The sequence below is a fragment of the Anoplolepis gracilipes genome, chromosome 9 (genome assembly GCF_047496725.1).
Source record: "Anoplolepis gracilipes chromosome 9, ASM4749672v1, whole genome shotgun sequence".
Lineage (NCBI taxonomy): Eukaryota > Metazoa > Arthropoda > Insecta > Hymenoptera > Formicidae > Anoplolepis > Anoplolepis gracilipes.
Window position 1 is genome coordinate 9,374,776 of NC_132978.1, and position 18,011 is coordinate 9,392,786.

The following is an 18,011-nucleotide window of genomic DNA, read 5'->3' on the forward strand; positions in this document are numbered from 1 at the left end:
GTGCTTAATGTTGTTCGTGGTTAAATCCTCTTGCGTAAAGTTGCGAATACCGCTTTGTTGCTGTTACGTAAGTTTAATCAGCGTTATTACTTACTTGAGGTATAAGCTTCTTGTCATAATGGCTGTGGTCTTAGATATCTTAATGACTCTCTATTCTCGTGAATTGTTTTCACGTCATCGTGGCTGCATTCGGAAGTAAGTCTCCGGCAAGCTGCGAGCGCGACTTGTCGCAACGCCAACATAACTTCTAAACTTGCCCGCGACTTGCCGGAATTCTGGAACTCGCTTCCGAGGTTTTGTATTCGCTCTGCGGATAAGACCATGCTTTGTAACTATATTACTCGGCGCATCAACGTCATGTTATGCACTCTCATAATCGGAATAATTCTTGCACGTTGCACGTTCGAATAATTCGATCTCTAGTCAGTTAGCTTTCTGTATGTATAGAGAAATCAATCATTATCCTAATATCGTTTTTTAAATTTTTTGTATAAAATTGAAAAGTTAATATTTAATTTATATAAGTTATATTACATATAATATATTTATATAATTTATATATAAAACAAATATAATAATATTTGCAAGTGTATTTTTTCACAAAGCTTTTTTCAAAATAGTGAAAGCCAATTTATCGTAGAAATAGTAAAAAATATTCAACCTTGATTGTGTTATTTAAAATAACCCGATTCAACTTATCGGACGTTTATCTATTTTCAATCTGACCACGCGTCCGCCATAACTCATTCTCGCGCTGATACGCGTAATCAGTACGTACAAAAGCCGAGGATCCGCCGCAGTGACGAACTCGGCGTAACAAGGTTCGGGCGTTTCATTTAGTAGATGAATTGCGCACCGGCGACTGCCCACCATCATTATAAATCACGACATAATTACACGACCGCGGCGGGCAGGGTGTAAGGGATATCCCCACCCTATGGTCGCCCCTACTTACACCCCCTATTTCACTTCCACCGATTCGCGCGCGCGCGCGCGCGCGCCTACGCTCACGTACGCGCGTAAACGCTGCGCGAGTAGCGCGCAATTTTTTTTCTTTTCCGTGGCACGTGCGTTCAATATGTCTGACCTGAGCCGGCTGGAATTCTCTGTCGTGTCGAGTTAAGCGTCGGGATCGCGACCCCACGCCGTTTTTCTTCCCACCCGTAATTAGTACCTTGCACAATATTGCATTCTATCGCCTGCGTTCGTACGTACGTCTGTATATGTATGTATTTGTACGATATGGAATATTTCTGCGGCCGCGTCTTGGTGTGCACATGCAATTGCGGCATTTCGCGCGTCTCATTTTTCTGTGCCGAGCCGTACAGCGCAAGGTTAATTGCCTTTGGATTTTTTCGCGCGGGATTATTGACTCGATGTTGGAACACGCGGATTTCCATAAATGCGAAATTATCGGCAGTAAGTTCGACATATTAGCATTGTAATCAAAAGAATCTACAACTTTTATTAATTTAAGCATTCCTGCAGAATTTCATTTGGCTGGAGAAGATCTTGTATATAGGAAAATATTTTAATTATAATTATAAAATAATAATGCAAGAAAATATAGAAAATATAAGATTCGCGTTACATGCAACTCACTGCATGACATGATAAGTTAAGTATAATTAAGTTAAGGCTTCTTGTAATCAACTGTGCCATTCTTTAGGTACGTCTCGATCTACATATCTGTAGAATCACGGGGACGTTGCAGGGGCACACATGGGTAGAGGGGTATTAGAGATTAAAAAAATACTACTTTAGCGAGCAAGTTTCTCGTTTTTATCGCGTACTCGGCGGCGCTCGTTACGTCGTCGCAGTGACGCAGTAACGTCGTTTTATATCCTGTTTTACGAAGATCGGTGTTGCGACCCCTACGGTTCGAGGTGCCGTCTCCACGAGAATGGCAGAGTCTTTCACGATCGTCCGTTTGCGTCCCTTCGCGACCTGGACATCCGATAAAGCGCGATCCGCGCCGCGCATTCCGGGATCCTCCAAGTTATCCATTAGCCTTAAAAGCTGCGCGCCATTTGATCGCGGTCGTTTTTCATTGCGCGCGCGCTCACCGGGAAGGATATAAAATCCAGAGAGTCATCCCCCCCCCGTCCATCGATTTCCGATCCAACGACGCGCCGGCCGTATGATCGGCGGCATCTCGAGATATCTCGCGAGACAAGATCGTGATGTTTGCACAACAGAGGGACGCCAGTTTGACTATTTATATGCATATCTTCTCGATGCCTGTCATATCGCCGATAGCGATCATTCATCGGTCATTGAGCATGCGCGCACAACGCACACCTTGGATATCATTCTCGGCGCATCTATATTGATTGCAAATATTTTTCTCCTAACAACGAGTACGCGTCTTCGGCGTGGCCGATCGACGCATCGGTCGTTAAAGGAGACACCTCGCTGCGTATCAGAAAGAAAGAAAGAAAGAAAGATAAAGACTCGTTTTATTTTTTCTTTTACCTTTTACATACGCGATCATCTCGTATATGTATATAGCCTACGCGACGGTGGATTCAGCTATCGCTTTTAGATGTACCTGAGTACCGGTATATCTTCCCGACACGACGTGCTATGAAGATATTATTGGCACTTCGTGCTACCCCACATAGGATACGCTTCCCGCGTCACTGTTTCTTCCCCCTAACGTCCCGACTCCCCAGTGACAACGACGAGGTCGTACGTGTGCTATAGCGACTCGGCCCAGAGGGTATCCGTACCGTGACATAACCGGCACTTGCATTGCACTGGACTACTGATCCGTAGAGGAATTCCGCCAAGTGGATAGGTAGATATATATTCGATTTTCGCGAGATGGCTACACGCCAGGCACACACGTCGTGTCGGCATCCCAATGAGGCAATCGGATCTTACTTTCTTTGTGTGAGAAACTGGTTGCACTTTACGTCACTTGCTTCTCGAAAGTGTGCATTCGTTATATCCGATTTGCTATCCCGCGTTATTGTCGCGCGGGATATTAATGCTGATATACGACGAGGACTTGCAAATATGTCGCTTATAAAGTGGCAGTGCACTTTTTACAAGCGCGTTCAACGTTTACACACAGCGTCGAGACGTGGGGCAAACCGTTGGTCAATTGAAAAGAAAGATTTATTAAAGCGGCTATCTCGTTAATTCATCGAAAGCAGCGAGTGTGACAAATATAAAAATTCTTTGGGCACTTTGAGTTCATTGCAAGTTTATCACATGGGGACGAAAAGATTCATTGCCTTAAAAAGAAATGAACAAATTATTTTAAGCGCATAAATATTATCCAATTATAATATTTTGAGCCATTGTAAATTATTATTTTACATTTATCGTAAGTTATTATTGTTTGAATAATGTAATGGCGTATGGAATCGATGGGAATTTGCTGGACAAAGTTTAGTAAAACTCGAATACAATTTCAGATTCTTATCAATCTCTTTCGTATTTCCCCGCATTTATTGGCAGTAATGACCAAAGCGGATTTTGTGCGTATAGTACGTAGGTAGCGATTTATCGTGATAAAACTGCCCATTTCGCTCGTACAGGCAAGTCGATGTTGGCTATAGAAGTCCCCCATTACGGATTTGATTTCTACTTTAAATCGACGATAAAAGTAGCTCTAAAATGTCAGCTTCAACATTTTCTATATCATCATACGCTTCATGTCATTATTATGTTGTATACTTTGTAAAGTTGATGTAAAACCTCTTTCAAAGTCGAAAAACAAGAAAAAATTATTTATTTATCGTCAGATATATGTATATATATTATTATTATATATTAATATTAATGAGATAGCAAAACAGTGTGCCATAGAGTAATCATACGAAACTTTATTTTGTACGAGAATTATGAATGTTACATAAATATGAATCAACATTCCAATTTTCGATCAATCAAATGACAAGAGTAACTACTGGTTTATAGATAGAAACATTTTGATCCTATATTAATGGCGATCTAAATGTGTCACGATTGATCGTACTATTGCAATGAAAAAATATTGTGTAAAAAAAATCTCTCTGATATTTTTTTGAGATAAATGAATAATATGATGTGCAATATTTTCGTATATTGTGTGTACGAAATTAGCGTCTCACTTTGTGGAAACTCATTAATTGTTGAGTGTTTAGGCTTTATTTTTAATAATTCTAGAGTGTTTAATTAAACAAATAACTTAATTAAATAAAAATTCTAGCTATTAAATAGAAAAATGACTCGGGATAAACTGAGTCATCAAGTTTACGCTGCGTCTCACATATATTTTCTGCTGAAGATTTTTTTAGCATTTAGCATTAGAGATTTTAAGTACTTAAAAGTTTTATAATAGTTTTACAAAAAGTTTTATGCGCAAAAATTATTAGAATATTAATTAAGCAAATTAAATCTTCCGAGATGCCGAGATGGACGTAAGTAAATACCAAGGCGAAACGCTAGTCGTATTTCAATAATTCTATCGACTTTAAATGAGATTTGATATTACGTACGTCCGGCTTCTCAGGTGATTTAATTTATTTAATACATATTCTAATAATTTATGTACATCGAACTTTAATAAATATTCGAATAATTTTTATACATCGAATTTTAATAAATATTCAAACAATTTTTATACATCGAGCTTTCTAAAAATTAAAAGTGATTGCGTAATAATACGAAAAGTCATTTAAAGTTGATAGAACTATCGAAATATGACTAGCGTCTCACCTCAGTATTTATACGTTTGGCGTTTTGTATACGATCTGATTCGTTTAATAATAAATATTTTAATAATTTTTACACATAAAACTCTTGTTAGAAATTAATAGTGATTTTGGAATAATACGAAATCTCATTTAAACAGAATTTTGACAGAATCGAAATATGATTAGCATCTTTTTTTCGGTACTTATGCATTTGACATTTTAGACCATTTAATTTGTTTAAATATTATAATAATTTTTACATATAAATCTCTTGCTAGAAATTAAAAGTGATTGCAGAATGACATGAAATCTCATTTAAAAACGATAGAATTATCATAATATGACCAGTGTTTAATCTGGCAATTTAATTTGTTTAATTAATGTTCTAATAATTTTTACGCATAAAACTTTTTCTAAAACTATTATGAAACTCTAAAGCGCTTAAAATCTGGCAAAAAATGCTAAAAAAGTCGTCGATGAACAAAGTGAGACGCAGCGTAAACTTGGCGTTTTAGTTTACCTCGAACAATTTTTTTTTTTATTTAAAGGCCAGAACTTTGTTTAATCTATCAAGGACTGTAGAACTGTTAAAGAGATAGCCAAAACTCTCAACAATTAATGAGTTTCCACTAAGTGAGATCCCAGTTTCACACACACTCGTACATTGATTATCTTGTTTAACATGGAACACTAATAACGATTTTAATTCTCTAAAATGGAACTGTTTTCTATATCGATCCTTTTACGAATCAGATTGGCGAAATTAGTTTGCTTTCGTTCTTTTCATGCAATACACATCGGCGTGCCGCATAAACATCGCCCGAAAGTTTATCCCTTAACGGCCCGCGATTCCTACTATGGTTCTACATACACAGTCACATTCGAATTGCGCAAAGAGCAAAGAATGTCATTTAAACGCGACAGTTAAGCGAAGTTAGAAACGTCTCGAACGAGGTTTCCACGGTTTACGAGCAATTCGCGCTGCAGATATACCATACGCTTTGTGATCGATTAAGGTAGCGGATTTCAGGATTCGATGATCCCCACTATAACCTATTGGAATTTCGGTTCAAGCCACCTCCTTTGAGATTGACCCTTCTCAAATATCTTAGATATCGATTTCCATCGATCATCTTGCATAAGACTTCACTAATTGTGAATTAAGATTGCCTTTTATATCAATTTATTATTATTGTATAAACGATTGTTAGTCACAAGCATTTTAATCCGTTGAAAACTCTTATTTAAAGAAAATTTTGATTTCTTTCAATATTTTTAAAAAATTTTAAATGTTTTATAAAATTCTAGATATCGTGTGTAAATTTGTAAAATGGAATGTAATGGTGTCGTCACGACTTCGTAAAAGCTTACGCTTGAATATTTCCCAAGTAGAACGACCCTCTCCAGAAATGTCTGTTACGATGACAGCAATATGCTTTGCGATTTTTACGAGTCGAGGAAGTAGCTACGAGCCGCATAAATATCTCCGAGTTAACGCGACACGTACGAGAAATTGATGTTTACCGACAGTATATCCGATATAATCGCCAGAATGGGCGTCCTGAATTTGTTGATCTACCGGCTGCCGCGTTTGCGTTTGCGTTGCATCTTGTTAAAGTCCTACCTCGGGATGACCACCGACCTTAGCCCACCTCACAGTCGTAGACCATGCCACAAGAACATCAAGTTTGCGGGTTCCCGCGAGAAACCTTGAATGCGACCCGCTATAACGAAGGCTATATACGTCGCATAATTGCAGAAGGGTGTGGATATTACGCTCGCGGGTCCGAGTAATTATTTTTACATTTTGATGCAATTTTATATTGTTAAAGCAACGAGTCGCTGCAAAAACCTTGGTAATTAAGGTGTACATATTCACGCAACGCAATAATCTATTTTGTTAGAAAATTCTTCGTGTACTTGAACCGAGTATTAATAGATATCTAAAAAATTCGAGACTGTAATACAGAGAAATTATTATTACATTTTTATCATTATATGCTTTCTATAATCGCAATGTCATTTTTTTCTGTTTCAGGTAAGTACCAATCTCATCAATTTACTTCGAATATATCGTACGACCAGATTTGATATATCGCTTCGATCCGTGCGCATTCTGGAGGTAAGGTTTATCTTCGCTACCTTATATACATACAATGTTTCAATGATACTGTCAGCCGCTCGATCCTCGTCACCTCGTTGAGATATTCAGATATGTCGCGAAAGTCTTCTCGCGGTGCACTTTATAAATTCATCTGACTACTATCGGGACGGTCGCGCGTCATAAAGCGCGTCAGGTTGCGTGTAAATAAATAAAGCATGAAATAATATCGGTGTTATATCTTCGGGCTCTCGTACTAGACGGTGATCGTTGCAGATCGCGTCATTAATAATCGAGAGATTGGGAATGAGTCGAGTGTAGGACGGGTAGAGAAGGGGAACAACCGCTGCGAGCGGGAAAAGATATTGAACCGATGGATTCCTCTATTAAACATATCATACCACGCTCCGAAAGGCAGGTTTTGTATGACGTGGCACGCACGCTTCGTCCCGTAGGAATGCATAGTGTATATTACGCATACTTTATGCGATTAAGACTCCCCCGTAAGAAAATATTATCGCTCGGCGAGGTGCGTGAGTCAACGAAAAATCATGAACCGAGATTGTTTTCAAGACCATACGTAATTAATGCCACAAGAGTATAATCTTGTATATTATATACGCCGCGCGTGTACTGAGCGTGTCAATTAAATTACTGTACTATAATGGATGTAGTTTTTGTTTTTAGATTCCAGTTTGTGCTGTCAAAGACACATTTATATTCTTCCAATTGCAATTAGATGTTAAAGCATATTTCGTCAAAGATATGAAATTAATATTTATTTATTTCTAACATTTTATTTCTCGTGTCATATTTTTTTTTTCGAAGAAAATTAATTACAATTATAATATCGTTATATTTCTCTTGATATCTGTCACAGTAAAAATATTATCTATATTATATTATATATAAGTTTATATTTATCAACATGCATAGAGATCGTGGAATAAATATCATCAAGATATCGGCGGGTGAAAAACAAAAATACATCGCAGAGAATCCGTTAGCGCAGAATGCAATGGAGTTATTCACGTTAGGTACCATGCATGCAGCTTTCGTATGCAGAGTCCTTCTCGCGGTACGTAACGCTTATCGAACATGAGTAGTAGCTTATCATTGCTCTGCGCGGCGTATTTAACAATTCGTATTTGCCTTGGCATTAATCCGATCCCGGAGCTCTTCGGGCTTACACGACGATCGCGCTTAAAGGATTAACGCATAAAACCACGCGGAACGCCGGCTCGCAGCGAGCCATAGCGGTGAGCTTAAAAAAAAAAAAAAAAAAAAAAAATAAATAACAGGGTGCACACGTACATACAGGAAGTAACGCGCGCACCCCAGCATCTCTTGTGTCGACCGGGTTTAATCTCGGGGTTCACGAATCAAGCGATGCGATTCCCGCGCGCGCACGCGCGCACAATGCACCGCCTCCCTTTATTCTGTGTGTTACTATGACCCTGCGGGTTTCAGATAAAAATTGTAACAGATGTTCTTCGAGTTTGTCACGGGACCTACGTGTATGTTATTTGTTGGTAAATTTTCTCTCACGACCGTGAAAACGAATTTATTTTCCTCAAAGCAATCACGCTCTTTCAATCGCTACGCAATTCGAAGATTTATATCGTGTCCAGTATTTTTTTTTTTTTTATAGTTGAGTTTCTAGTATCTATGATTCAGAGAAAAAGAGGAGACGCGTCTTCAGATAGACTGTACAATATGATTGTTGGACGCAATTCTAAATTCGATACACATAGTACGCGTTCTCAACAAGCCCTTCTCGCCTCATATCTCGGCCATAAATTTGATTTCCGCTCTTGCACACATTTAATATCTTCCCGATACAATATGTAGCGCGATATTGCGACTATGTACTTATCCAAAGCAATATAATATCGTATCCAAGCCGCGTCGTTAAGGTGGGTTCCTTGTCGCGCGGTTACGCCTTACACGTTGCTATTCACTTCCTCTCCCCCCTTTTTGTCTACAGAAAACGGAACGGAACATATAGATGTATAAATCAAGCAGGGTACGTTGATAGAAGCAATAAGAGTTGGAAGAATGGGAATAGCAAGGAGAGAAGGAAAAAAACTTGGAAGGTGGATGGAATTTCGCGGGGAAGAGAAAAATTGATAGGAGAAAAAGAAGGGAGAGAAAGAGAGTGCAAAAGTATACGTGCACGCGCGGGGATGCGGATATAGAGAAAAGATTGGCGAAGGGTGGAATCGACGGAGAAACAGGCTTATATTGCACTGTGTAGTTCCAACGTTAGCCGAGGAATTCGGTCGTAGGCTAAGGCCCGTGAAAGAGAGAAGTGGGACGGGAAGAGGACCCGGTGGGCGAGTCGAACAACGGCTGCCAAATTAATGGCATCTCTCGTCCCACATTTCTCGATTTCTCCGACTATGAGACTCTCTTTCTCTCTCTCTCTCTCTCTCTCTCTCTCTCTTTTCTCGGTCTTTCGCGCCAGATCGCCCACCTGGCGATATTGGAACGACCGCCGAATTACCGATAAATAACTGGCTATTGAATTATTATCGGGCATTCCAGTCACTGTGCACGTTGCCCGACCTGGGACGCGCCGTTGTTTGCGTCGAATCGGGTATCGCTCCTAAGGGAGGTTGTTTTGCTCGGCGCCTTTCGTCGTATGAGAATATATCGGTGGCTTTCGGAACGAGAACTGAGAATGTGTCGTTCTGCGGCTTGCAGTCGAAGGATGTTTTATGTACGGTTACGAGACATTCGTCCTTTCACCTTCGAGTTGCAGAGCGACATGGTTCTCGTGTGTTGCGCTAAGCCGCTCGATGTAGTAGTGAGGCGATCTCTCGTAGAACCGAAAGCCTGGATGCCTTTACCTTTTCCTTCCGAAGCGAACTGAAAACACGATCATGACGGCGAATGCAGCCATTAAAACTTACCGTGATGTAAAGCGTGTACTTGCACTGGTGTACATGCCACTGATTTTAATTGGTAACATAAATCGCGCGGTCTCAAAAGCAACCTTCTGAGCGCAAGTCGGCACACATAGTCGTTAATTTGTTAATAAACTTGCACGAGCGAAAGACTAAGCGAATCGAATGTTAACTAATTGCGGTTATTAATACATTGAGCATAATATCCTGGTACGCAGCATACTTAATAATCATCTTGCCAAGCATTACCGTACAGCACAAAGAATATTTCATTAATGTACAAGCATAGGAATTTCTTCCTCCGCATCAATCACTCGAATTTTATTTCGTTAATGATGCAATTGCAATTTAATATCAGTCGAAACTGGAACGCATCACGATTTCGACTAAACTACTATTAATTATAGTTTTTGCAAATAACAGATGCGTATAATGTAGAAATTATTGCGTGCAGCAAAGACCGTTGCTGCAGTGAATATTTATGTATATTTGAGGACGAATCTTTATTATTGAATGCCACTGTGACAATTTTTTATCCGCTACATCACCGTCTATTTTGTATGGTATCGTTATGCACTTTGCGCACTAAGTTAACACGTAATCTTGACGCATGGCTCTTGCTCGGTGGAAAAAAATTTATATTTTATGCTCACCCGATATGTTGTGTGTGTCTTCCAAAAAGCCCGATGGAGTAAGAGCGCATAGAATCCGCGTGCGATCGGTTAGTTATTGCCGGATTCAACCTATAAATACACGTAACCGCGCGCGCGTACGTTAACGCATTTATAAATTTCCAAGGGAACAAGAGAAAAAAAAAATCATCGAACCGTTTCATTCAGCTTTAATTAATGAAAACCATTACTACCACGAGTCTCGGCAATAATCGAAAACCCTTTTATTATCATCTGGGTTTTACAGTGCTAAAATCAATATGTCAAATTGGCACACATAATCCGCACGGGCTGGTGGCTTTGCTGCCCCGGTAAAAATTTTTACTTTATATCTGTGCACCTGCCTGCCGCCTTCCGTAGGTCCGAAGGTATTTATCGAAGATGCATGGCCCGTGAGTGCACGTGGTGTACATAGTAGGGCAGTAGGTACCTACCGATATGGTTGGTATACATTATCCTATGTATTCTCGTACATATCGTATTCTCTACAATATGTAACTTCCCCTTCTCGCTCTCTCTCTCTCTCTCTCTCTCTCTCTCTCTCTCTCTCTCTCTCTCTCTCTCTCTCACATACGTATATGCACACAGTTGGAGTCACGGACACACAGATACAGTTTGAGTCGCGCTGCGAATACGCGTTCACCAGCATACCGTGGTGCATTATATACCGTGCTCGAGAAGTTCGAGGAGACCATAAAGAAAGATTCATGACGACGATCGGTCCATTATCAGGCTCGCGGACCAACTTAGAGTTTTCGTTACGGTGACATCGTGAGGCTATTTTTCTTTTGAGTAGTATCTCTCGAGAGCGGAGACATCTGTAATTATGGATCCGGTTGAAATAAAATGAATATAAAAATAAAATTTTAATTATGTTTAGAAAAATGTGAAAAGTATAATAGACTTTATTCAACAAGAATTATTGTACAATAAAACATAATCGAATTCATGACATAAAATATACGTTGCATCGAGAAGGAAAAATTATTTCGTCGTGTTTACGTCGTATCTATAATTAATTGATGTCGCAATTCACAAAAAAATTCAAATTTATTTATTTCATTCTGTTGTGTTTTGCAAAAGGTGCAGTGCTACACTAAAAGCATTGTGATGTAATATAATCGGTGATAGTTGATTGGTATCGCACATTTCTCGAAACAGTTTAACCTGTTCTTCGGTGAAAAAGCGAATCCTGCAATACGAACCTCAAACAACGATACACGATTTAGCCGAGCGCGAAACGATAGTTCGAACATTGTAGATCGATACAGGAAGGGCAGGAAGGATGGGCCGATGTTTCACACTCCATCTCCTGCCACTCCTGGATCGTCTGTTCCTGCCTCTGGCGACCAATCGGTGTTGGATTCTCGGTATTCGCTTTACCCTTTTTACTTTCTTTAACTTTATTCCGCGCTCCTTCTTATTCCCATTGTCCATGCCACGCGGGAAGATCATTTCCCGGCAAAATAATTTATATCTACTTACTGAATGCACTGGCAAGGGAACTTATCGAACAACCTTCAGATGGTTATCCGAGGAAGCTATGCGATACTCGACAAAGGATCTGGAACAAATGTAATGCGTCAAAAGCTTCGATCCATTATCGATATGAAACGCGAATGAGTGATCATGTTAAAAAAATAAGAATAAGATATTTGCAAGAATAAGATTTTTTTTTCAAATAATGCTTATGTATATTAAATATATAGTAATATAATTATTTTTGTATCTTTTTTTTAATGGAGTAAGTCATCGAGAACGTTGCGTTATGTCTTTTCTTTCGGCTTATGAATGCGACACGATGGGACAAAAATCGCAATCGTATGTGAAAGTTTTTCTTCACGTGAGAAGTACCAACAAAAAGTTTTAAATCGGTCAAACGTGATCGTGACATAGAAGTACAACACTGAAGAGCAGATCTTGCTTGAGAGTTTCAGGTATCCTTGGAATAGGAGGAAGGTGAAAAGTGTAAACGATCAAAGAGCAACGTGTCAGATGATCGAACGACACCTGTGGAATTTTCTATCGTTTAGCTTTCTGTGGATTAATAAGAAATAAAATCATTTCAGAGAAGACGATAATAGACGGCTATTTGACTTGTAGTAATAAGACAAAGTATTTTTATTGTAGTTCTACAAACTGTAGCGCATAAAAACAAATTGAATAATTGAAAAAGCATTTTACTTACAAGTTTCTTATGAAAACTTTATCCATTTGCGACTGGCAAATGCGCACTTGCAATTTGTGATTTTTATGAAGAGAGAGTTTTTCAGGATCTACTTTTTCTCGAAATCGGGTCGGAGTAAATTCAATTGAGAGACCGAATACGATAAAGAATATTCGCGAAATTATTGATAGACGGACATTTCGCATTTTCTGTGACATGTAAGATTACTCAGTAAACGGTTTGAACAATTTAACAATCTCTTTCGGTATAATATATATATATGTGTGTGTGTGTGTGTGTGTGCGCGCGTGTGTGTATGTATGTATATATTATGATATACCATCTCGATGTGATATTTCCTCGCGGTTCTTAACGATCTTCCGGACCGAATGTCGGAATACAACGCAGCAGGTTGGTACAATTGAGATTTAAAAGTACAACGCGCGCCTGCTCTTTCGTCAGATCTTGCCTTCGCTCTCTCTCTCATTAACGGCGCGAACAATGAAGCACGCTACAGTCTGCAATAAACACTTCTGAAATTGGTTATTTTCCTAGACGCCTTGACGAAGGTAATTGTACGTCAACCGCAGAGATTACCATCGTTATGATTGCCCTCTTTGTTTTCGTATACTTCTTGCCCTCTTCCTTTCCTTCCTTTCTTTATTTCGCCACCTTTTGTTTCTATCTTCGTGAGTTCCTTTAGCGGTCTTTTGTAAATGTTTCACGCGGAGAAATCACTTTGGTAATTTCTCGCGATATTTCGCGCTTCGATTATCAAAAACATAATCGGCACGATTAAAAAAAACTGTCATTCTAATTGACTTGGATAATTCCGCTCTCGATTGGCAAAATAACGATAAAGCTTCGCGTCTTGTTTGATATAAACGTAATGCGAATACTTGTCTTAATCCTTTATACAAGGCGTTTTATTCAGACGACCATTTCGCTTCGCCGTGTATTTGTGATGCACTTGGATTAATTGCATCGGATATTTGAAATGCAGCACAGTGAATGCAACGTCGTCGGATATAGCTTGGATTGAATCACCGGATAGGGACGAATAAATAAAACTTACCAGTGAACAATCGATATCGCCGCTCGGGACGAATATAAGCTCTTTATAAAATATGTTTATGGACACGATAACCATGTGGATTAAATCTTTAGTATTAGTTGATACAGATTATTTTATTCGGATTTTTCCATTTCTTAATAATTTTTTTTCTTTGTATTAAACGCGGTATTTTTTTAAGTATATTAAGGAAATAAAAAGCGAGAGAAAAAGTTATCGGCAAATAAAAATTTGTTAGGATTATCTGCTTCAGTTTGTATGAAAATAGTTACTAATAATAGAAATATAGATCAAGTGAGTATGTTCAAAATATGCTCATTTTACACGATCGTTTCAAAATTGTTACATGTTGCTGTCGCGTGTGTATTTTTAAGCGGCAATTACAGTGTAGAGCGGCTTTTCTCAATGTATACAGTATAGTTCTCCATCATTGCTGTTTTTCCAGAGGGAAATTACCCGTTCATAATAGATGGCATTGGTCACTTAGAAATGCAGCTTGAAACGGACAAGCGTGTGTTTTAGGTGGATGATTGTCTCGTGGCTGACAGCTCTACTGTAATAAAACGTTATACGTGAATGTCGTAAAAATTAATAAGAATTATTCATATACTTGTAATGTAGTAATGAGTCCTCTGCAAGATATAAAAGCGCGGCCAGTCGTGCTTTCGCCAGTGGTAGTAATAATCCTTCTCTGCGGATTATGATTTCTCCTTGTCGCCATTGCCGTCAACAGCGCTGAACACTTTTACGTTGGACATACCACAATTAATTGAACGGGCACCGTAAAAATCCATCCGGTTTTCATTTGCAATAGGGTACCACGGGCTGCTGCCCTTAGAATCATTTGTATGATACTCTCTTCCAAAAGAACCATAACTAATCTTACCTCCTGTAAGAGAACCGGCGATACGACTCGCGATTATCGAGCAGAACGTAGCCGTCGAGCTTGCAACACGTAATATAGCGCGAGAGGAGGGGAGGGAGGGAGGGGGGGGGGGAGAGTAGGGACCGGTGATTACCTTTTCCTTCCTTTGTTGCGTTCTAATTGGAAAAACGTACTTACAAGAGAGAAACAAAAGTTGCGCTACACAGAGAAGAATGTGATTGTGAAATTCCTCTGAGATCCGCCTGAGATTCGTTATGCCGTTGTAGGGTTAATGAATGAAGGGTATAACGACGAAGCAGATATATTCATTGCATGATATTAAATTCCGCCGTCATCTTTGTATATCGTATATTGTACAGTACGTACAGCGCACACTTTTCTCGCCCCAAAGTGCAAGGGGAATACACCGACAATAATATATGCATTATCGGAGCATTGGACACGGTTATCATGCGATACCGATTTCTCATCCAACATTGAGCAACGCGCCGCGTCACGCCGAGTCGAGTGGAGTCGAGCCGGGCCGAGCCGGGTTGACTCGCGCTCGCAAGTCGAGGAGCGAGACGATAAATCGAGTCCGCGCGCTCAGGCCGAAGGACGCGCGGGCGATTCATTAACGGGCCTCGTAAAAATCAGGAAGCTACCCTCGGCTCATTTGCAAAGCATCACGGGCTTTCCCCGCAGCGGGTGCACGTCCTCCTCGCGGATCATTTGCCTCTCCCAAAGGATTTCTCGCTTTGGCTTGGTCTTACGCGTCTATCCGCGCCGCGAGTAACCAACGGAGGAACAAGGAACGCCTCTCGCGAGAATAAAACGATTCCGAGTGGAGGCCGAGGCGGAGGGACGGATAGGGTGGGTGCAGGTTGGGGGACTCATCAGTTAATGGAGGCCGCAATTAATAACGCCAGAGTCGTTTATCACTCCGATCCGCGACTTATCCTCGCGCACCTCGTAGCCGGCTAAGCGGGGAGAGGGGGTTCTCTCTCTCTCTCTCCCTTTGCTTAACCTTCTATCTCCGCTCGTTTCATCTCCTTGATTCCGCGATACACGACGCTTCCCAAAGTGAACCCTATAAGACAGCCGTCTTCATGGAAGCGCTTCTTATAATACCTTCGATACCTTTGAACGAGTTTTCGTAATGCATCCCACAGATGCAATAATGAAGCGTCTCACTGTTGAGGAAAGGTATATAGGTGGTTGACTGGCTAAAGAAAGGAGGAAAAGGAGATTGATAGAGGTAGAACGGTAACGTGTTTCACGAAGCGACGGATGCGGCGAATCGAACATATAGTTTATTTTTTACTCGATTTTAGATACGTACCGAACGGAAAAGCGTGACTCGTGAAATGTTTTTCTAGTTCAGACCTCTGTGAATAGGTATATTAACAACGTTAATGGAAATGCATAATAAACGTTGAATCGTGAACGTATTGTATGCCTGCCGATACAATACTAATTTCCGTTGAACACGTATACTCTTTGTGTTTCTCGTGTTTTTTTAAACAAATGTTTAATATATTCTATAGAATTTGTTACCTAGTTATATAAAATATTGTGCAGTTTTTACGTTAGATTATAGTGCAATACGAGATTTTAATTCATATGCCGCATCGAGCGCACCAATTTATCTAGTATTTTTCGTTCCTCTCTCGCTATCCGAATATTAAATATATTTTTTGCTGATTTTATTATATCATGTATGTTAAAATACGGTGTGTGTAAAAAACGACGCCAAATGGGAATATATAAAATTGTCACTCAATGAGATTCTTTTCCGGTATTTCACACTATTTGTTTTTAAACATTGAATATATTTTTACAAATTTTATTATGTCATATTGAACTATATTATTTCGCAGCGCTGGCGCTGCTAAATATTTAATATCGCGATTGAATAGAGTTTTTGCCTTGCATGTGCTTGTCTTTATTTACTTTTATGACATTTAATATCTTCCACTGATTTTATTGTGTCGTACAAAACCATTCTCGACCTATACTGCTAGACGGAAAAATTTAATAATATAATCTGATTAAATTGAAGTTATATTAAAATAATTTCTTCATTCACTAAAGACGACTTGTACTTTACATTATACATTTATATATCTCACTCGAGGGGTATTGTCGCCGCGATTACAGAAGATATATAAGCTCGTCTATACGGTGATCTTGAAGACATCTTCTCTAGGAATCTTTTGAAACGTTTCGTAATATCCGGATTACCAGTGAAATGGACGGTTAAGAGCATCAAAACGGCTTGCTTTTCTGGAGAGTGCACTTGGCGGTATGAATCGTATCGAAAGAGCCTGGCGAGAGAGGGAATGAAAGAAAAATGTCAGGATAGAGAAGGACAGGAAATGTCAGACGGGTTTAAGAGATGAGAACGAAGGAGGAGAGCGAGGGAAGGAGTTAGGCTCTTCGCTAATTAAGCGATCGCATTGATTCGTAACAGAATCCAAGCATCGTATTTGCATAGGTATCTCCCGCCGTTGTTTTGCTCGCTGTTTCGTGTTCGAGCGGCAGCCGGTTCGTGATTCCGCAAGCGGGCCGAATTTGGTCGTTTGAATGATCGCTCCGTCTCCTTGTAAAAAGAAAGTACACATCATTCGTGTAGAGAAACGAATCGTGCGGTGTTGAGAAATCATCTTCGAGGGTTCGTCTAACATGGTAGATTACGCGTAGTGCGCGCGGTGGCTTGTAAACCGATCGTACAAATTAATGGTTATTACTCGAACATTATGTCGAGAAGTAATATCGCGCTTTAGGGAAGGGAACGAGAGGAGTGAAGGGTTACATGATGTAGTCCAAGTCCGTTTGTACCATTTCGAAATCGAGCTCAGAGCAGCACCGGAGGGTGCAGCTGAGAATGCATTCGTGGGCAACGGCGATGCCTACTCTGTAGTGCATAACAGTGATATTGATTAACAATCACAAATTTTCAAATGTACCGACTGAGTGCTTTCGCATGATGAAGATTGTTGAATAAGTGTGTACTCATATATGTCATTTGATTAATTTTGACGAGAGAAGCGCACATTTGGTGGTGTGTGTGTATGTGTGTGTGTGTGTGTGTGTGTGTGAGATCCCGCACTGTCGGCGTGCATTGCACTTTCACTGTATGCTTCTTCGATGGCACAGTCGAGAGGGAATATATGTTGTGATGTTTGCTAAATTGTTAAACATAACGAAATGATACAATCTTTAAATTAAATATTAGTAAAACAAATTATACGGGAATATCGATATTCTATAATCAGATTCTTTAACAATGTTACATTTTGTGTGACAATTATAACAAAATATATTCCATAATTTAGACTGTTGGTCTTTAAAATTGCAAACACTATATGTAGCATTACAATTTTAATAGCCAGCAGCATAAATTATTGAACATATTTTATTATAATTTTTACATATAATATATAAATTGACAGGTACAATAACATATATAATAATATATAAAAAGAATTCAATCATGTTTTTGCTAAATTTTTATGTGACGCTTGCTATATTTAAA

At 39.4% G+C, this 18,011-nt stretch overlaps 1 long non-coding RNA gene across 3 annotated transcripts in view; it reads left to right on the forward strand.

Moving 5' to 3' along the window:
* Positions 1–18,011, forward strand: part of LOC140669689 (uncharacterized) — a 280,179-nt gene that overhangs the window by 93,127 nt on the left and 169,041 nt on the right. The window contains exon 3 of one of the 3 annotated variants that reach the window (XR_012047375.1): positions 6,727–14,570. The exons of the other annotated variants lie outside the window; for them this stretch is intronic. This is a non-coding gene — a long non-coding RNA (uncharacterized lncRNA). Of the gene's footprint in view, positions 1–6,726; positions 14,571–18,011 lie in introns of those variants that run through there. 3 annotated transcript variants of the gene reach the window in all.